Source organism: Macrotis lagotis, chromosome 1 (assembly GCF_037893015.1).
Source record: "Macrotis lagotis isolate mMagLag1 chromosome 1, bilby.v1.9.chrom.fasta, whole genome shotgun sequence".
NCBI classification, from domain to species: domain Eukaryota; kingdom Metazoa; phylum Chordata; class Mammalia; order Peramelemorphia; family Peramelidae; genus Macrotis; species Macrotis lagotis.
Genome location: NC_133658.1, coordinates 129,480,759 through 129,503,060, shown reverse-complemented (window position 1 = coordinate 129,503,060; position 22,302 = coordinate 129,480,759). Strand labels below are relative to the sequence as shown.

General features: G+C 37.7%; 1 protein-coding gene across 5 annotated transcripts in view; it reads right to left on the bottom strand.

Moving 5' to 3' along the window:
* SLC23A2 (solute carrier family 23 member 2) overlaps nucleotides 1-21,746 on the bottom strand; it is a 149,220-nt gene extending 127,474 nt beyond the window's left edge. The window contains exons 1-3 of one of the 5 annotated variants that reach the window (XM_074208066.1): nucleotides 21,598-21,746; nucleotides 17,833-17,949; nucleotides 14,041-14,099 (exon numbers count right to left, since the gene is read on the bottom strand). The gene's annotated coding sequence lies outside the window, so the exon portion shown is untranslated. Of the gene's footprint in view, nucleotides 1-14,040; nucleotides 14,100-17,832; nucleotides 20,766-21,597 lie in introns of those variants that run through there. The other 4 variants (XM_074208026.1, XM_074208040.1, XM_074208050.1 and 1 more) reach the window with 4 other exon arrangements.
* Between the last annotated feature and the right edge of the window lie 556 nt (nucleotides 21,747-22,302).

Below are 22,302 nucleotides of genomic sequence, written 5' to 3'. Positions count from 1 at the left end.
ATCAAAATTCCAAAAAATTACTTGAATGAGTTAGAAAAAGTTGTGAGTAAATTCATATGGAGAAATAAAAAGTCAAGAATTTCCAGGGATTCAATTGAAAAAAAAAGTGCAAAAGAAGGTGGCTTAGCCTTACCAGATCTAAAATTATTATATTATATATTATATATAAAATTATATATTATAAAGCATCAGTCATCAAAACTGTCTGGTATTGGCTAAAAAACAGTGGTGGACCAGTGGAACACACTAGGCACAATAGCAGGAAATGATGCAAACCCAAAGAATCCAGCTTTTGGGATAAAAACTCTCTGATAAAAAATTGTTGGAAAAATTGGAAGTTAGTATGGAAGAAACAGATTAGACTAACACCTCACACCCTATATCAAGATAAGATCAAACTGTTAAGAACAAGGAGTAGCTCACCTGTCAGATCTATGGAAAAGGATGCAGTTTATGACCAAGGAAGAGATAAAGATCATTAAAAACAAAATAGGTAATTTTGATTACATTAAATTAAAAAGCTTTGGCTCAGACAAAAACAGTGTAAACCAAGATCAAAAGAAAATGTAGTAAAAATTGGGAAACAATTTTTACAACTAATGTTTCTGACAAAGGACTCATTTCTAAAATATACAGAGAACTGAGTCAAATTTTCAGAAATAAAAAGCCACTCCCCAATTGACAAATGGTCAAAGGAAATGCAAAGGCAATTTACAGATGAGCAAATCAAAGCAATCCATAGTTGTATGAAAAAATTGCTCTAAATCATTACTTATTAGAAGAATGCAAATTAAAGCACCTCTGAGGTACCATCTCACACCTCCCAGACTGGCCAATATGACCAGAAAGGACAATGATCAATGTTGGAAAGTTGTGGGAAATCTGGGACACTAATACATTGGTGCTGGAGCTGTGAACTCATGCAACCTTTCTGGAGAGCCATCTGGAATTATGTCCAAAGGGCAACAAAAACGTGTATACCCTTTCATCCAGCATTGATCTATATACTCTGAAGAGATTATGAAAAGGGGTAAAAACATCACATGTGCAGCAATCAGGGACAATTTTGGGCTATCTGCGATGGAGAATACCGTCTGTATCCACAGAAAGAATTGTGGAGTTTGAACAAAGACCAAAGACTATTACTTTTAATTTAGGAAAAAAAAAAACCCTATCTTATGTAATTTTTCTATCTCTTATACTTTATTTTTCTTCCCGAAGGATGTGATTTCTCTCTCATCACATTCAATTTAGATCAATGTATACCGTGGAAACAATGTAAAGATTAATGGACTACCTTGGGGGGGGGGGGCAAGATCAGGGGAAAAAATTGTTAAACTCAAAATAAATTTTTTTTTAAAAAGAAGTTTAAATTCTTGGAATAATCTGTCAAAAAGTCTTCAAACTAAAGACAGGACCCAGAACTTGGACAAAGATCAATCAAAGTAAAACACAGTAAGACAGTAAGGAGACCCTCTTCAATGCTGTCATTTTAAAAATTTGACATTTCTATAACTTTCCAACAGGATTAATAAATACAGAAAAAAAGTTTAAGAACATTTTAAGAATGAAAACAGAAATAGTCAAAAAAAAATTTTCCAACTCACTAGACTATCTTAAAGCAGTTTATAAACATCTATTTTTATTTCCACACTGGGGTACTGATGAATAAAAAAGGTTAAATCCATTTGGGAAATCTCATGTGCAAAGTGTACATACTAGAATTAACAATGAAAAAATACAGCTAGGGTCCATTCAAAAGTAAGAAATTAAAATAATTCTCTTGGCATGGATCACCCGTTAGCTTATAAATCTAGCCCCCTACATTTTCTGTGGCTGTTCATCAATCCAAAACAGGCTATTCAAATGATGCTGAGGTCAAGTTGCTATTCTTGCCACCTTTAAATAAAGCACTTGGCATTAAATTTTCAGTCATGTCTATGTTTTAAAAGCAATGGTTTTTAATAATGCTGCAAAAAAACCAATTTTTACATTTTTCTAACCTTAACAGAATATATTTGTTCATTTTCCAGGTTCAATCATATAGTAAAGTAAAACCTATCAAAACCAACGTACATTTATTAAGTCATCCTGTATGCACTAAAGCTTAAAGTGAAAGGGCATGAAACACTGCAGATGCTTAAGAAAACTCCTGCCTTCAAGAAATTTACAATCCACTTGGTTCAAAAAATAACAATGAGTATTTAAAAATTTCAAAAGATTCTAAGAGTTCTACAAAAAATATTGTGAAGATCCATGGGAGTGCCATCAATAAGGAGTAAAGCAGGCACAGGAGGTTTGTTTCCCTGGAGAATGAATCTTGCCTTGGGAAGAACAGGACTGAATTGCTTTGGCAAAAAGCGGTAAGTAAAATTGCCAGAGTGACTGCTGCAATAAATATGCAGGCAATAAGACTACAATGAGTGAAGGGTTAAGATGACTGAGCTTCCAGTTAAATTGGAGGTTACACAGTGGACAGAGTGCTAAACCTGAAGTGAAAAAGCCTTAGCTAAGAATTCAAATTCTACCTCAGGGCTCAGAAAATTACTATGTCTGTGACCCTGGGAGCAAGTCCTTAACTACTGGGCCTCCGGGCCTTCACCTGTAAAATGTGACTAACCATCCTCTTTTACAGAGTAGTTGTGAGTAGCAAATGTTAATAATAAACAAAGCACTCTATAAATATTAGCTATTAAGCAATCAAAATGCTTATTGGGTTAAATAAAGACAAAAACTTTTCTCCCTGAATGGTTTGTATAAATCTAAATCCACCTGATAATGAGTAATGCTTTTTATTTTTATTTTTGCAAGGCAATGGGATTAAAATTATGAATTATACCCAAAGTCACACAACTGTTAGGTAATTACTAACTGTCTGAGACCAGATTTGATCTCAGGTCCTCTGGACTCCAGGACCAGTGCCCTGACAACTGTGTCACCTAGCTACCCCTGAAAATGCCTATGCAGTATTTTTTTTCCCCTTTAAAAAGAGATTTCATTTTAGGGGCTCTGCCTATCTTTCTGGAACAATCTAGATGCCACCTATCTCTAGCCTTATCTACATTTTGGAATACTTTCTAAATATCTCAACATGGGCAATGAGGTAGTTAGTATAATTAGAAACTAGGGCTCAAAAGTTACTTAACTATACATATCCTCTGACCTAGCAAAATTCCCAAAGAAAGAAGAAAAAGATTCATCTATGTACAAAAGTATTTCTAGTAGCTTTTTGTTGTGATAAAGTTCTAAAAATTGTGAGGGCAGGGGAGAATGAAAAAATTTTGTCATTCAAATATGTGTTTAACAAAATAAATAAAAATACAGCATAGATTGTTCATTTGTGGCTTCCTAAATCAATTATTTCTGAGTTTGATGTTACTGCTTCTAGGAAAACAGACTTATATAAGCTTAAGAACCCAGGAGAATAATTTTAAAAACACTGTAAAGAAATAATTTTGAAAGACATAAGAATTCTGATTAATGCAGCAGTGATCACCATAACTGAAATTAAAAAGAAAGAATAATGATACTCTCCTGACAGAAGTAAGGAAATATGCAGAATAAGACATATTTTGACATAGGCAATGTGAAAGTTTTATTTGAAAAAAAATTAAAAGACTACTAAAACAACTAAAGACTAAAATCAAAATTCTGATTATAGACTATTATTAGCTGGAATACTGTTTCTCAATATATTGTATACATTTTTTTGTGCTATGGAAAGAGGACTAGTCAGGAGGGTAATAAAGAGGGAAAACTAGAACTACTAAATAATTAATAGCAAGTGCTGGAAATGAGGACTTCTTGCCTTGACTCCAGCCTTCAGGCAAGTCGCTCACCACTGTTATGATTAATAAAGTATCACTTGCTTGTCTCACTCATTACTTGATAATGATGTCTTCTTTAATGTATATACATTTTTTCACATTTCCCCCCATCCAAAAAATCCTCCATTTAAATATGTTCCCATGATAAATTAAAAGTCTAATAAAAAGGATGTAAATCACCTATCCTATCCACATTAAGTATACTGAAACTCAATTCTTTTTCAAAAGTGCTGTCTAAGTAACTCCTCCTATCTTATATTTGAAATCAATTTATAATACCTAAGTGCTTAAGGTTTCACATTTATTCTATATTAACATCATGTTATGATTTGTTCTTTCTATAAATAGAATTCAGAAAAAGTTTTTTGATTATTTTAATTAGGTTCTAATTGACTTTAAGCTGACATACTTTTAATGTGTTTTTGCATCCTCCACAATGAATATGGTCTCCAGTAGGTCCCCAAATGTTTTTTGCCTAAATAGCATATCTTTATAAACAGATGCTTAACAAATGTTTAAATGGAAATGAAGAGGTAAAACAGGTATTTAATGCCTATCTTTTTATAACAGATTATATTTTATAATAAAACAATCTATTACAGGATGTTGTATAAGGTCCACACTTTAACATAAAATCTTGCATTGAATAACAGACCATTCTGACCTATCACTAGTATTACCTAAGCATTTCATTATGATGATCTATAGTCATAATTCTTAATTTGTGTCAAATTCAAGATAAACCAAAGTACCAAGGACTTCAGAATAATTTGCCCACCACAAGGCGAGGAAAATATTAAAGCCTTTAAATGATCTATATAGGTTGAATATATACGCAGATTACAACTACTCGATGATTTCTATGGGTCAGAGGAGTACAATATAGAGACCTGAATAAGAGGTGAAAAAAAGTCTTTTATTTTGTTCAGTTCCATGATCTGTGTCTCTATTTCATTCTTTAACATTGCCCTTCATCTTCAGATTTCTACACTTAACAACCACGTATCCAAGTAGACTATCTTACTCAGTTCCATGAGTTTTAGAAGATGAGACCTTAGTCTAAACCAGACTACTTTACAAACAATGAAACTGAAGCCTAGAGAAATTAAGTAATTCTCTCAAGGTCACACAGGTAGTTAAATTTGGCCTGGGATTCAAGCCCAGGTTGTCTGGTTCCAATTATAACATTCAAGAATGGTTTACTATCTTGACGGAACAACAGAATAAAATACAGCTATCAAACTCTTTAGTAATTCCACACTTCCTTTATCCAAAATTTAAGAAACTAGATATTTTTCCTTTTATATCTGAGGAAGGGGCAGCTAGGTGGAGTAGTGGATAGAGACTGGCCTTGGAATCAGGAGTACCTGAGTTCAAATCCGGCCTCAGACATTTAATAACTACCCAACCGTGTGGCCTTGGGCAAGCCACTTAACCCCACTGCCTTGAAAAATCTAAAATAAATAAATAAATAAATAGATAAATAAATAAAATATATTTGAGGAAGAACATTAAACAAAGTCTTGGGATGTTTACAAGTTAAAACTAATCCAAAGATACATGAAGAGGGGTGGCTAGGTGGTACAATGGATAGAGTACTGGCCCTGGACTCAGGAGTACCTGAGTTCAAATCTAGCCTCAGACACTTAATAATTACCTAGCTGTGTGGTCTTGGGCAAGCCACTTAAACCCAATGCCTTGCAAAAACCTAAAAAAACAAACAAAAAAAAGATATATAAAGAATTTGATACCTAACACTAAGAGTACCAGGGATAAATTCCTTGCCTTCCTAGAGTAGTTGGTACTCCATTTACACATTTCCTAAGATATGCCTAAAATTGGGGTGGCTAGGTGGGGTAGTGAATAAAGCACCTGCCCTGGAGTCAGGAGTACCTGGGTTCAAATCCCGTCTCAGACACTTAATAATTACCTAGCTGCGTGGCCTTGGGCAAGCCACTTAACCCCATTTGCCTTGCAAAAGCCTTAAAATAAAAAGATATGCCTAAAATTATTAAATTTAAAACATTTCTCCAGCCATGATAAGAATGAAACAGAGAAAAACAGGAAAATCTTAATACTACTGTAAAGTCACAAAAGTGAGATATAAAGGAAAACACATCATAATAAAAGTGAGCACAGCATGAAAAAAAATGAACCATATAACAAAAATTGGTAAGGGAAATTCTAATAAAATGATAGAAAACATTTTAAGAGGAATTGATTATTACTAGTAAAGATTCATTTTATCTATAAACCAACAAAATCCATACAAGTAGGGAGTCAAAATCTATGGTCTAGATTGAAAATTAGTTTTGGAATATATTTTAAGCTTTTTAGTTTTACAAAATTAAGTCTTTGTGGGGGAAACTTTCTAACTATCCACTAAAATTCTGCAGTCAATATAAAAATTCAGTAGAAAGTTATTTTTTTTAGGCTTTTTTTACTGCACCACCTAGCTGCCCCAAAAGTTATTTTAACAGAAATATGTAGCACATTACCCCTTAAAATTGAAGAGTAATGGGTGTGGCTAGGTAGAACAGTGGACAGAGCACCAGCCCTGGAGTCAGGAGTACCTGAGTTCAAATTCAGCCTAAGACCCTTAATAATTACCTAGCTGTGTGGCCTTGGGCAAGCCACTTAACCCCATTGCCTTGCAAAAAAACCTAAAAAAAAACCTGAAGAGTAAGGAAAAAAATAAACCTATTAGTTAATAATCTGAGTATCTTTTGAGCTTCTGTCCCATGACTGATTCCCTTCTGTTAAGTTGGGAAACTCAACTTGTATTCCTTTGGAAATATGAAAAATTACCACATTGGAAACAAGCCAATGACTTTGATCAAAGAAAAATTATGCATGAATGGTTAAAGGAAAATACAACTCATGAGTATTGGCTAATTTTCCACTCAAACTTTCTCCTTTGAGATACACACTAAATTCCCATAAAACTACTGCAAATTTATTTGAAAATGTGGAGATAAGAACTGTCCCATTAAAAATGTTTACAACACATAGAAAAAAAGCACAACATAAAACACATGCTTTTTTTGCTGTTTACTTATATTACTAAAGCTTAATTATCTCCAGAAATATTAAAAATCCTTCACTTAAATATTTTCCCATTAAAAGAAAATTCTAATAAAGTATGCAAATCACCTATCTACATTAAGTATACTGAAACTCTCAAGTCTTTTTCAGAAGTATACTGTCTCCTAGTTTATACTTGAAATTGATTTCATACCTAAATGCTTAAAGTTTCACATTTATTCTTATGATTTTTCTTTCTACAAATAGAATTTTAAAAAAATTGTTTTTGATGAGTATTTCAATTAAGTTCTAATTAACTTAAGTTTTTGCCAGTTTGCCTGGAAGGTAATAAGAAAATTAAAAGTTAAAAACTGTTCAAGCTGCCTTCAAAGATGGACAGAAAGAAGGCTATTCTATATGGAAGGAATCAAATTTGAATAGTTAATAAGAGATAACTACAGCAAATGGAGGAGCACTAAATCAAGAAGTCTTCTCCCAGGTTCAAAGTCTACCTCTAATAAAAACTAGAAATGTGAATAAAGGCACATCCTAATACCTCTCAGTACACCTTGGGGATTCAAAGTTGTAAACAAATTGCATCTGTGCCACTTATTTATATATGAGGAAGGAATTTCCAAACCAGGAGTTTTCCAATACCAATGAAATTTACAGAATCAGAGCAAAAAAAATTAATTTGATTAGACTGGTGCCCCCCCACACACACACAGTTTTGTTGCTCCAAACACTAGTCATGTAAGAAAAATGAAGATTTCCCACCTAAAGGGGAGACAGACACCCACAAAAGTTTGCTGCAACTCAGTAACATAATACCAAGGGAAGACAATGAAGTTTATGCACAAAAGCACACAAGAAAAAACTGAAAGCTACAAAATCATCTCACCTAATAGGAACTTCAAGGGTCACTGCTATGGCCAGATATCTAGCAACAAGGTGTAATTTTAAAATATACTACCTACTGACTGTACCACTGTGTGGACCCAAGACCTTGACAGTCTTGGAAGGACCATTACACAAAGCTGGTTTCCATCTGATCACCCCAGAATCATCACCATCTTGGCAAATCCAACTTTGTGCCTTCTGGATTTTCTTTCATGCTTCGTTCATTACAATATGGAAAGGCATCTGTGACTTAAGTGATATTTTCATTGGGGTATACTATACCATCAATAATACCAAATTCTTCTCATCTTTTAAAATTCTTATCCATATTTCTCAATAAGTCTTAAAATAATCTCCCTAAATTCATAGGAGGCCTTCCCTCTGGAACAGTTTTCAAGCATTAATATATACCTACAATATTACTGTTTCTAAGGAAGGAAGTTCAAAAAAGGAAAAAAATTCTGCCTAAATCAACTGTGTACAATAAGGATAAAAAAAAATCTAAGAAAAATTTTAGCCATCCTTTTTTCTTTAATCTATGTCACTATATGCTAAGATTTAAGCTAGCACCTTACAACTTCAAAGTATAATGTATACATATTACATATATTCCCTACCATCCTCAAGAAAAGAGCCACTAGGAAAAAAATTCAGCCTAAAGAATAATATACTCTTTTATATCATATTTATTATTTTACAGGCCTTCTCCCCTACCTTCCCCCACCAACAGAAGGGAGATGGGTGGGAAATAAAATGAATACTTATTAAAAATATTTAATTAAAATTTAAAAATAAATATAATGTGCTACAATTCTTCCAAAAGGGCTTAAAAATTAGTTTTTATCTGAAGAGGCCCTAAAAGTGATTCCCATTCATTGCACTTTGCAATTCTAAATATGACACTAATAAGGCTATGTAATACAAAGACATAAGAACTAAAATCAAAAGCACCTTTCAAAAAAATTGTTTTAAAGTCACATACAATAATTTTCACAATGGGAAAACATCTGTTTAACCAGTAAGCTAAGCATGTAGTAAGAAAGAACTCCATAGCCAAGCACCCTATCCTTCCCTCCCAGTGGCCATCACAGGAAACAAGTATGAGGAAGTAAACAACTCTCTAAAGGAAAGAGTGTTAATGTTATCACTGCCAATACTGCTTCTATTATTGGAGAAAGAGCTTGTTTAACAGTCAGCTTTTGTTCCAGATTAAGCCCTAGCAGCTTACAAAGCTACCCACCCTTTTATCTATTCATTTTTGACCAAGGGATTGGTCAAATTGGATTGCCATCCCAGATTGGGAACCAATAATCTAGTCCAATGATCCTCATTAACAGGTGGGAAAACCATGGACCAGAAAAAAATTAGAGAAGGAAGAAAATAAGCATTTATTAACAATTTACTCCTATTTTAAAAATGTGATCTGTATAATAATTTTCATAGATACGTGCTTACAATCCCAATTTAGCATACTAAGTATTTGAATCTGGATTTGAACTCAGGTCTTCCTGACTCCAGGTCCAGTTCTCTACCTACTGGGTCCCTCATCCGAAATCATGAAACTTGCTCAAGTTCATTCACAGCTAGTTAAAGGAAAAAAGATAGGACTTTTACCTAAACCCTCTGACTCCTGACCAGTTTTCTTTCCATTTCAATGTGCTATCACTCAGAGTTCCATAATTGGTTTTGTTAACATGACTGAATTCTTAAATTTGATCAGGTGTAAAAAAATTTTTTTAAATAAATCAAATATATTTCCAAAGGGGGGGAAAAAATCAATCCTCAAAGATAGTTAAATATTTCTTTAACATATACAGAGTACGGGTGGATAGGTGGCACAGTGGATAGAGTACAGGCCCTGGAGTCAGGTGTACCTGAGTTCAAATCCAGCCTCAGACACTTAATAATTACCTAGCTGTGTGGCCTTGGGCAAGCCACCTAACCCCACATGCCTTGCAAAAACCTAACAAAAAAAAAACAAAACATACAGAGTATTCCAAAAGTCTTAGTACAATTTTAAGTTAATAGGCTTAAATCTTGTATTTAAACTCAAGAATAAAGCAAAATAGTGCACTAAATGGGGAAGACAATTTTATACTGGAAACAAGATGTAATACTTGCCCTTAAGTATTTACAATCTAGTAGGTAATACTAATTCAAACATATTAAGAATTATTATATGGAACAGAAATGTTGTTCCCCCCCCCAAAAGGAAAGAGGTTCAATGAGAATTAAATTACATTCAAAGTAACTGCAGACAACATAAAATATTTGGGAATCTATATTCCAAGACAAACCCAAAAACTGTATAAACAAAATTACAAAATACTTTACACACAAATAACGTCAGATCTAAACAACTGGAAAAACATCTATTTCCCATGGTTAGGCCAAGCAAAAAAAAAAAATAAAAATGACAATTCTACCCAAATTAAATTACTTATTCACTGCCAAACCAAACTATCAAAAAAAACTATTTTACAGAGCTAGAAAAAATAGAAACAAAATTCATATGGAGCAACAAAAGGGTCAAGAATATCAAAGAAATTGATGAAAAAAAATGTGAAGGTGGCCTAGCTCTACCAAATTTAAAAACTATACTATAAAGCAGCAGTCATCAAAACTGCCTGCTCCTGTTAAGAAAGCATAATGGACCAGTGGATTAGCATAGATACAAAAGAAGCAGTAGAAAATGACTATATGGGGCAGCTAGGTGGTGTAGTGGATAAAGCACTGGCCCTGGAGTCAGGAGTACCTGGGTTCAAATCCGGTCTCAGACACTTAATAACTACCTAGCTGTGTGGCCTTGGGCAAGCCACTTAATCCCATTTGCCTTGCAAAAAAAACAAACTAAAAAAAAAAGAAAAGAAAATTACTGTAGTAATCTACTAATTGAAAAACTTAAAGACATTAGCTTCTGGGATAAGAACTTACTCTTTGACACAAAAACTGCTAGGCAAACTGCAAAATAGCATGGCAAAAACTAAATACAGACCCACATCTCACACCCTATATCAAAATAAGGTCAAATGGGTACAGGATTTAGACATAAAGGACAATGTCATAGACCAACTAAGAAATCAAGAAATAATCTGTTAGATTCATGGGAAGGGGAGAAATTGATGACCAAACAAGAAATAGAGAATGTTATAAATTGCAAAATGGATGACTGTTATATTAAAAAGATTTTGCACTAATAAAACCAATGCTGCCAAGATTAGAAGGAAAACAAAGCTGGGAAACAATTTTCCCAACCAGTGGGGTTCTAATAAAGGTTTATTTCTACAACATATAGAGAACTGAATCAAAGTCATTCCCCCAATTTAAAATGGTCAAAGCCCTTAAAAAAAAATGGTCAAAGGATGTGAAAAGGCAGTTTTCAAATGAACAAATTAAAGATATATATTATCATATGAAAAAATTATCTAAATTATGGATTAGAGAAATGTAAATTAAAATAACAATGAAGAATCACCTTACACCTATCAGATTGATCAAGAGGTTGTGGGAGGATTGGGACATCAATACACTGCATTGCACCTAGAGTAATCTGGAACTATGCCTAAAAAGCAAATTTGACCCAGCAATACCAATACTAGGTCTACACCCAAAAGAAATCAGAAAAAAAATCAGAAAAGTCCCACATATTTAAATGTATTTATATCAGGTCTTTTTTGTAGTGCAAAGACCTGGAAATTGAAGAGATGCCCATCAACTGGGGAAAGGCTGAACAAACTGTGGTATATGAATGTTATGGAGTACTATTGTTCTTTAAGAAACCATGAATGAGGGGAGGTTAGGTGGCGTAGTGGATAAAGCACCAGCCTTGGAGTCAGGAGTACCTGGGTTCAAATCCGGTCTCAGACACTTAATAATAATTACCTAGCTGTGTGGCCTTGGGCAAGCCACTTAACCCAGTTTGCTTTACAAAAACCTAAAAAAAAAAAAACCCATGGTCGGACTCTATAGAAGCATGGAAAGAATTACAGGCACTGATGCTGAATGAAGGGAGCAGAACCAAGAGAACATTGTTCCCACTAACAATAATATTGTGAGTTGATACAACATTGTGAGTTAACTATGATGTATACAATTCCTCTCAGTAATTCAGAGACCTAGGACAATCGATCTACATCCAGTAGGGGTGAAAAATACCATAGACTGAATGTATACTATGTTTACTAACTTCTCATGCTCTTCCTTCCTATCCCACCGGTTTTCTTTCTTCTAAGTCCTAATTTCATTTTTTTAGGGTTTTTTTTTTTTGCAAGGCAATGGGGTTAAGTGGCTTGCCCAAGGCCACACAGCTAGGTAATTATTATTAAGTGTCTGAGGCTGGATTTGAACTCAGGTACTCCTGACTCTAGGGCCAGTGCTCTATCTGCCCCACTAAGTCCTAATTTCTCATACACAAAATGACTAATATGTAAATGTTAAAACACAATTGTACATGTATGCTCAACTTTTATCAGACTGCCTCCAAGGGAAGGGAGGAGGAAAGGGAAGGTGGTAGAAAAATATGTAATTTACTAATATGCAAGAGAATTCACGTTGAAAAACTTCCATAGTATGTGAAAAATAAAATATCAATTTAAGAAATTTTTTAAAACAGAGATATGAAAACTTAGCTGTCCCACATATATTCAAAGATATAAAAAGAATACCCAATCACATACTGATCAAGAGATCCAAGAAAAACAGTAAATTTTCCTGTTCATCCTAGGATATCACACAGTCACAGAGACAGATACAGACTACATACACCAACCCCTAACAAATGGGTTCCACCAGACACTGTGAGAGGAGGTCAACAGCCCCAAAGCTTGCAGCTCTTATGACCAGAGATGAGGCGAATGGGCACTAGTTCTGGATAGGGGAGAGCCACAGGCATTAAGCAGTCTGCCTATGGGAAGAGAAAAGTGGGTGGAAAGTTTATAGACCACAATCCCCAGCCCACAGAACTCTGACCAACAATCACAATGAAAAACAGAAATTCTGCCCAACAGAAGAAAGTAACTTCACAGCAACTATAAACATGAACTGAGAGGGAAAAAAATATTCTGGCCACAAAAAAGTCTGGAATACCTGAAAATGAAGCAAGAGACAGAAAATGAAATCAGAGGAAAACTTCAATAGATTAACAGAAAGGACAAGGAAAACTTATAGTAAACTCCCTAGAAATTAGGTTGAAATAAACAGAATTCAGACTCCTAAAGGCCACAAAAAAAATAATATTAAAACAAAGTCAAAAGATTAAAACAGAGGAAAACGTAAAGGTTTCTACTATCAGCAGCAAATGACAGACAGAGAGATAGCATCATCAAATTCCCTAAAGAGTTGTATAAATAAAAGCAACTAAAAGGGACTGAATAATGAAGTACTTATATTCTAGCAGGAGAAAAAGATAAATGTCTCTTGAGAATCTTACTGTCTCCAAGGGTCACAAGAGTTTAAAAGATAATTCCAAAGTGTGGGGATAGTTTTGTTCTGAAGCTTTAAGGAAGAAAAAAAGACACTAAAGTCCCCATTATTTCTTTCAGAGTTTTAAGAAAATTTCAGTGGAAAGTTAAAAATTAGGTCATAATGTCCAATAACAATATTTTAAGTTCTAAACAGCAATTAGAAAGTCCCAATTATATTCACAATATATATTTATTGTTTGATCATGATGATTGTGTTAATTAGAAAGTCCCAATTACATTCACAATATATATTTATTGTTCGATCATGATGATTGTGTTAAGTATTAAAAGCCCAGGAAAATAAGAAAGACTTTGTCTACGAACATTTACAAAATTCAATTTATTAATATCTTTCCATATCTTCCTCTAGAAACAGGTCAAAGAATACAGTGGGAAAGATAGGTGATGCAAAATAAAAGATGCTGACAAATATTCTTATTATTCTTAAATATTCTTAAAAATAACCTTTCCAAATTTATAAGTTTAAAATAAAAATGTATGTCATAAAATGTACATGTATTCATAAATTAAAATTTATAAAATGTACATTTATATTTTTATTGAAAAACAAATATGAAAAATGATAAAGTCCATCTTTAAAAATAAAAAACGATAGGTTATTTCTTAATCTCAAACATTTCCTTTAATATTCTCAAATATGAATAATAAAAGTTACAGCCTTATATTTTAACCTTTGGGAAAAGATTCATGTGAGACAGATGTACAAATACAAGTGATATTCATATGTTAGTGAAGTTTCATGAATAAATTCTATTATCTTGGACAAACCAATAAAAATGTATTCAAACAATTAGTTTTCATCCTACCTTCTACTACATCATGATGCACAGACTTTATTTTGTCAGTTTTCCGCTTCTTGAAGTATCTGTGGAAAACGAAACAATATTTAATTTTTGGCACTTCCTTTCCAATTCATTATTTCTTTATAAATGTTCTATTTAAAATATTTCAAAAGCACAGATTTTTCAAAGAAATCATGGTATTCCCCTGCAACAATCCCTTCTAATTCCTACAATGGAAGGCCCAAATAAGTCACTTTTCCATCAGAGAGCTTTTGCAGGCTGATTTTTATTCAGTATCTTAAATTTCCCAAATGAATGGGCACTAAAAGAGCCATAAGTTTCCTACATAATCTGCCTAATCATTCCTCAACACTGCTGGGGGAAAAAAAATCATAAACAAAGAATAATAAAAAAGGAAAAATGTTGTAGAATGGCTCTGAAATCAGATAATCTCTATCTTCCAGAAGCCTTTATTATTTTTTTTTATTAAAAACACAGTCAAAACTACTTTCTAATGAAATCAAGAGCAAAGAAAAATAATTATTTCTTTGGTGAGATCATGAAAAGATGGTCTATTTTTCTAACAGTATGCATTATGTCAGCAAATGGGAAAAATAAAGGGAAAACCCCCAAAATAGGTACCATTGTCATCCCAATTTTAGAATTTAGAAACCTGAGCTTCGAGAGGGTTAAAAACTTGCTCAATGATACACAGTTGGGCAGCTAGGTGGCATAGTGGATAAAGCACCAGCCTTGGAGTCAGGAGTACCTGGGTTCAAATCCGATCTCAAAACACTTAATAATTACCTAGCTGTGTGGCCTTGGGCAAGCCACTTTAACCCCATTTGCCTTGCAAAAACCTAACAAAAAAAAAAAAAGATACACAGCTAATAATGTGGGTCAGGAAGCCTTCCTGATTCTAAGTCCAATGTCATATAGTTACTTCAAGAATGTATAGGGTAGCCACTTAACCTCGTTTGCCTTGCAAAAACCTAAAAAAAAAAAAAAAGAATGTATAGGGTACAATACCACTATTACGTCTATTTCCCAAAGGTAACCAGGGAAAAAGGAAAAGGGAAACATTTATAGCAGCTCTTTGTGGTAGCAAAGAACTGGATATTGAAGAGAGATCCATCAATAGGGGAATGACTGCTAACCAATTATAGTATATGACTGGGATGATATAACACCAGTACTATAAGAAATGATGAGCAAATTGATTTTAGAAAAAACATGGAAAGACTTGCATGAAATAATGAAGAGTGAAAATGAGAAAGACCAAGAGAATCTTGGATACAGTAACAGCAATATTGTTAGAATAATAACTGGAAACAACTATTTTAAGTATGAAAAAATATTCAAATTAATTACAAAGGACCAATATAAAAGAAGATGCTACCCTAATTTCTAGGGATGGAACTGATAAATACAAAGTGCATAATATAGTTTTACACATACACACAAATGGTGGCCTCTGGTGTAGGAGAAGGAGACAGTATGAAACTTAAAAACACAACAAAAGAATTTTAATTAAAAAAAATTCTTTTAAGAGACAGGAATTACAGGGAAGCCTAGAGGGATTTGCTTGAACTGATACTGAGAGAGATGAGCAGAACCAGAAAAACACTGTACACCCTAACAGCAACATGGGGGTGATGATCAACCCTGATGGACACGACACGCTCATTTCATCAGTGCAACAATTGGGAACAATTTGGGGTATCTTCGATGGAGAATACCATCTGTATCCAGAGAAAGAATTGTGGAGTTTGAACAAAGTCCAAGGACAATTCCCTTTGATTTAGAAAAAAAAAAACCAAACTTGATATCTTATTGTCTGATCTTGTTATCTCTTATACTTTATGTTTCTTCCTTAAGGATATGATTTCTCTCTGGTCACACTCAATTTGGATCAATGTATACCATGGAAACAATGTAAAAACTGTGAAAGTGCTTTCTGTGGGGGGAGGGAAGTAAGATTGGGAGAAAAATTGTGAAACTCAAAATAAATAAAATCTTTAATAAAAAAATAAAATAAAAGAGAGAGGAATTAAAGAATGACTCCCAGATTCTGAACCTAAATTAAATGGAGAATAGTGATTAAGAGAATAGCCATATATACCATCACTAGAAACAGAGATTTCAAGATCTGAAGGCAGTTGAGTCAAGTTTTAAATATGAATTTGAACATCCTGATGGATGTCTGGCAAATAAAAAAAAAGTGGGCCTTCAGAATCAGGAGAGTGAGATGATAAAATTAAGAGATATACTAAAAAATTTTGGATATTGGCATGACTTTCCCCACAAAGCTTGCCTATATAAAAGCTGAGTCAATCTTATAATCAGGTTGTTGTATTTAACTCATTTTAATCACCACTATTTTCTTTGTAAAAAGACAAAGAGTAATTATAACAAATATAAGTATCTTGACTTGAAATAAAAGAAATGTAAATAATATTTTACAGTAAAATTCTCCCTCCTATTGACTTATAATTACACTAGCAAATAGGCACATTTCCATCTTCCAATTAGAAGATAAGCTCTTTGAAAGCAAACACTGCTTTTTTTAGACTCCCCACTAACAGTATCTTGCATGTGATAAACGGTCCATGTTTGTTTAAATGAACTGAATTTTTAATAAGGTAATATTACTTACCTTATTAATGTTACAAGGGATATGGGTGGGGAGAAATATATTCAGAAATAAAGATATATTCAGAACTGTTTTAAGAACTTTTTAAGGGGCAGCTAGATGGCGCAGTGGATACAGCACCAGCCTGGGAGTCAGGAGAACCTGAGTTCAAATCCATCCGCAGACACTGTGTGGCCTTAGGCAAGTCACTTAACCCCATTTGCCTTGCAAAAACCTGTAAAATTATTTTTCAATGAAGGTGTCAATTACACATCCCTATATATAAACAAAATTTTTCCCCCTTCTTCAAAGAACTGCCACTGTAGGAGTGAGAGCTATATAAGAGATTAATTTATACTAGCAGCAGATTAATGATCATCCCAGAAAAGCTATCACTGAAATTATAGGAATAGATGCCATAACAAGGGAAAGATAAAAGAAAAAATTTAAAAACGGCACAAAATGTCAAACATTTCCACTTTCTTAATGTGGACAGAGATGGTGACAAATCAGATATATGTTATCTGAGGACCAAATAGCTAAAATAGGAATCATCACTATTTTTCTGATCATAGTAACTCTGGGAAGTTTACTATCACAGATCCTTGAATTATTTAAATTATTTAAAGTATTAGTTATTAAAATTATTTAAAGTATTAAAGTATTAGTTATTAAAAGCAATATTTTTTTATTTGTGCATTACATCTAGAGTAGTTAAGTTCCCTCAGACAAGACTCATAAGGTTTTTTCTTCTAGACCATTTACTCCAAAACTCACTGATTAAAAAGGGAGTTATCATAGAAAAATTCAATTTTTAATTCAAGGATGTAAAGTACCCGCCAACAAAAGCAATGAGTTCTTTTAAAGAGAATAAAGTTTCCTAAAGGAATGGATTCCTTTCAAAAGAGTGATGTCATAGAAGTTGTACAGTACAATAAAGAGAACTGAAACCTGAGCTGGAGTTGACTGCCATCTACTCATGACTTACGTAGCTTTTCTGTGCTCTTGTTTAGTATCCTCCTCTGTAAAAGAGGAAGTGGGTTTTACTAATATTTGCCATTTCTACCCCGACTACTTTCACAGGGTTGTACAACAAATGCTTATTAAATCTCAACTACATACAATCATATAAAAATATTGTTCCCTGCTCTTAAATAGCTTACAATCTAGCAGGAAGTACTCACTGTTTCTGGAAGTCTATCATTTTTCACTGCCACCACCTTTACCACTGATGACCTTTATCACTGCTTTATTTCAGAAGGATCATGTGATATAATGCACATGAAAAATCTTTGTAGACCCTTTATAAAGAAACAAGGAACAATTATTAGCTTTATATTTTTGTGCCCTTTTCGGGGGCTGCTCATCCATCCACCTTGATATCCACCTGATTCACCCAACTCAAAGCTGCGGGTGAATTAGTAGGGATTGTCAACCCCAGTGAAGGCTTTCCCCAATGAATTAAGGCAGTTGAGAACAATTTGTTCCAATGGCCATGAAAGCTGCTGAAGCAGAAGCTGTGGAACACTTAAGAGCTTAATCAGACATCAAAGGCACCAAGGTCATTCACTACTATCCTGGGTCATCACTAATTGCCTTGACTTTTGTTTTGTCGATGGACTTCAATGACCCTGGTAGAAAGAATGAGGCCAAAGACTCTGCCTGACTTAAATCCATGAGCAAATCAATACATCACCCAAGTCATGGCATCACTTTGGAAAAAAGATAAGTCACCACCTCCTTTAAAACTAAAGTCTTGGGAGAATTGCCAGGAGATACCTCTCATAATTGACTCGCCCAAGGTCACTCAGTCAGTAGGAGTCTAATTAGGATTTGAACCCAGGACTTCAAGACTCTCTCCACAAAACAACACCAATGATGCACCTAAATGACAAAGAGGCAAAAAAGTAAATCTATAAAAGATGGGGGGGGGGGGGTGTAGGACAGCCCCAAATGATAAAAGGGAACAAGTGGCTATGCCCAATGTCCAAGAAAGAATAGAGATAAAAGGAAAGAGTAAGACCACAGTTTGAAGAGTTCTAAGAAGATTTATGGTATGCAGAAGTACAAAAAAGAATAGCAGAAAGCCTGAGATGTGGAAGTGACAGAAAAAAATTTAAGGAGGAAAAGCAAAGAGGGAGTTAAAAGGAAACAATAAAGAATTAAATGTCAGAGATAATGTAAATTTTAACTGAAAATATAAATAGGTTATATTATATCACTAGACCTGACTCCTAGAACTGAGACTTTTAGAGAAATAAGAAAAAAGAATGAAAATTGAGATAGAGTAGAGTTTGAGGGAAGCCAAATGTATGAAACCATTTTCCTTCTCTTGGGGACTGAGGAAGAAAAGGGAATTTGGTTAACAGACTTCAGAATAATTAGATCTAATATGTATATGTGTAGAAGAAAGTGAGATAGGGTCAACACTTGTGATTAGATGGATGGGGAACTCCTAGTGTGGCTATTCACAGATATACAAACTTGTCCAAGTAGTATGAAGAACTTAACCCAAGTCCTCCTGACTCCAAATCCCACCACAGAGTCTATCAAACCATGTTGCCATTCTAAAATACTATTTTGTAATATAACCCATGAAGCCAAAGTGAGAATTTAAATGAAAGGTACCATGCAAACTTAAGGTATTATTGAACTGTAAATGGTTTTCAAATCTAAGAATAGCCAGATCCTTTAATAAACCATCTAGGCTGATCTTTCATAAAATTGAGAATAGGATCAAATTGCCATTTAGGATTTCAGATTTTGCTTAAACCGGATACATACTTCGTTCCTAAGACATAGAGCCTGACAGTACTGAATGGGTACAGCAAAGCAAAACACCACTTTTACCTTTTATAAGAATTTCTTGAAACAATTCTAAATTAAATTCAACTTAGCAAGTTAGGCAGACTCAGACAGCACTGAAACTGTTTAGAGGCTATTTAAAAGAAAGCACAAGATGAAAAGATCTCTAATTTAGCTATTTTTTAAAAATTCCCAAAATGCACCAAGCAAGAGAAACTTGGTTAGCATGCACAAGATATTAGAAGAAATTGGTCCCAGTTTTGACGAAGAAAATTGTTTGGCAAACTGAGTTCAATCATCAATTGTCAAGTTAATAAGATCTTGAGCTATTTTAAGAGATTTGCTGTCTATAACAAAAAAAAGCTTCAATTGGTCAAATCACACCTAGAATACTATATTTATCCTAGATGTCCCTTTTTCAAAAGGGTTTGCAAATCTCGAAAATTATGGTGTATGAGAAATAGTGAACAAAACATGTTGCAGTGTAGAGAATACTTAGGGTTAACACAAAGGGGTAACTGCTATCCTCATATATTCAAAGCATTATTCCTTCTCCGAGTGCCAAAAAATACAATTGCTGCAATGGATGGAAATCATGGAAGTGAAGATTTCAGCTCATCTAAAGAACTGACAGTTAGAAACTGAAATGGGCTACTCCATGACTGCGAGTGTTCAAACACAAATTAGAGGACCACTTGTCAGGAAAGTCCTTCATTTCTTAAGGTCTATAAGTAGATCAAACTTTCTTGACACGCTCTGTCTGCCAAGATTTAGTACAAGTGCTTTGTGCCCCTGCTCACGGCATCTGAAAAAGGACCAGTGATCTGGTAAGGTGAGTTAACAAACAAACAAAAAATCATCATACTCAGGGGCCCGGTGGAAAGCCTTGGGGGCAAGACATTTCATTCAGGAATGGGATTAAATGAGAGAGTTTGGATAAATTTCAATAAAAGATTTCTGTTCCCGTCTGTCACGATACCCCGAGAACAATTAAAAGCTTTCCGGCCAATGTGTCCGGCTCTCAGTAGCTACTGAAAATACCCAAGGCTCGAAAATTTCTTATAGGTTATTTCCCTGCATATACATTTAATTCCTGTTTTGTATTTATATAGGAAAAACCCTAAACTCTGTACGTCTAGGGGAGTGCAAGAAGCAAGGAGCTTTTAGAAGGATGGGTTATCGCAAAGGACAAAAGACACCTCTGGCAGATCGCTCTTTATGACAGGAAACTTTGCACAGCTTTCATCTTCTGGGCGGCTCTGCGGGAGGGCCAGCGGCCTCTGCCCCTCTCAGCCATGCTGGGCCGGCCCAGGCCCGTCGGACCCCGAGCCCCCACCCCTCCTCTCCCGCCGCATGGCCCGCACGGCCCCCGGGCACACAGGCCGGGCTGCCGCCCTCACGCCGGGCACCTGCCGCCGGCTGGGCCCCTCAAGGGCTCGGGCGCCCGAGGGGCCAGCGCGGAGCGCCGGCTCCTCCGGCGGGATGCCCGGCTCCTCCGGCGGGATGCGGGGCCGCGGCCGGGCAGCGCCCCGGAGGACGCCTGGGGGTGCCCTGCGGCGGGGGGCGCCGGCCCCGCTCACAGGTCGGCGAAGAGGCGGGAGCACGAGCGCAGCAGCCGGAGGCCGGCGGAGAGCTGGCAGCGGGGGGGGGTGCGGGCACAGCGGGTAGTCGGAGAGGAGCGGGAAGGGGGAGATGGGGAAGGACGCCGGGCTGAAGACTTCGGGGGGGAAGAGCGGCGGGGCGGCCTGGGCCAGGAGCGCGCCGAGCCGGGCCCCCGGGCCCGCGGCGGGGCGGGGCGCGGCCGGGGCGGCGGGGGGCTGCGGCATCCTCCCGGGCCCGGGGGGCCCCGCTGCCCCGCTGCCCGGCGGCGGGGGGCTGACGGCACAATGCGGGGCGCCGCGGGGCCCGGCCGGCTGTCAGCGCGCGGGGCTCCGAGCCCACCTGGCCCGGGGCGCGGGGCGGCCGAGGATGCGCGCGGCCCCGGGAGGCCGGGGAAGCCCCCTGCGGGCAGGCGGCGGCCGGGGCTCCCGGCTGCCCGGGCCGGCCAGGCCGCGCCGGGGCGGGGGGGGAAGGGGTCCCGGGCGGGGGCGGGGCGGCCCGGCTCGCGGTGGGGCCCCCGCCGGGGTCGCGGCGCTCGCTCTCACCTGGGCCGGGCCGCGGGCGGCCGCGCCGGAGCCTCGCCGGGCCGAGCAGCGCCGCGCCGCGTCTCCTCCTCAACCTGCTCCCGCTCCGCCTCCGGCCCCCGCCGCCGCCGCCGCCGCTGCCGCCTGCAAAATGGCGCCGCCGAGGGGAGGGCAGGAGGCGGGGGCGGCCGCGGGGAAGCCAACCCCCGGCCCTCCCCCCCCCCGCCGCCGCCGCCCCCCCCTCCGCCCCCCGCCCCCTCCTCCGCCCCCCCCCCGCGCCCCTGCAGCCTCCGCGCCGCACGCGCCGCGCCCCCCCCCCGCCCCGCCGCCGGCAACGCCCTCCGCCCGCCCCCCCCCCGCCCCGCCCCCCGCCCGCGCGCCCGGCGCCCGCCCCGGAGCGGCGGGGCTGCTGGCCCACGTGGCCAACCTCGAGCCCTTTAAATGGGCTGAGCGACCTCCCGCCCCCGCCCACGTGCCCCGGCCCTCGCACCTGCGGGCTCGGGCCGCGCCCGGCCCCCGGCCCCCGCACCCAGGGGTCCCCATCAGGCTCCTTTCCTGTGATGCGGCGCCTCTTGGGCGCGGATTTCCCACGCGGGCTTAGCGGCCCCAGCGCGTGGGAGCGCGTCCCGGGCGGCGGGGAAGGGCGCACTCCAACCGGAGCGGCGCTCCCCAGCCCGGGAAGGTGGGCCTCGCCGCGGGGCCTGGGCCGGGCCGCCCGGAGCTGCG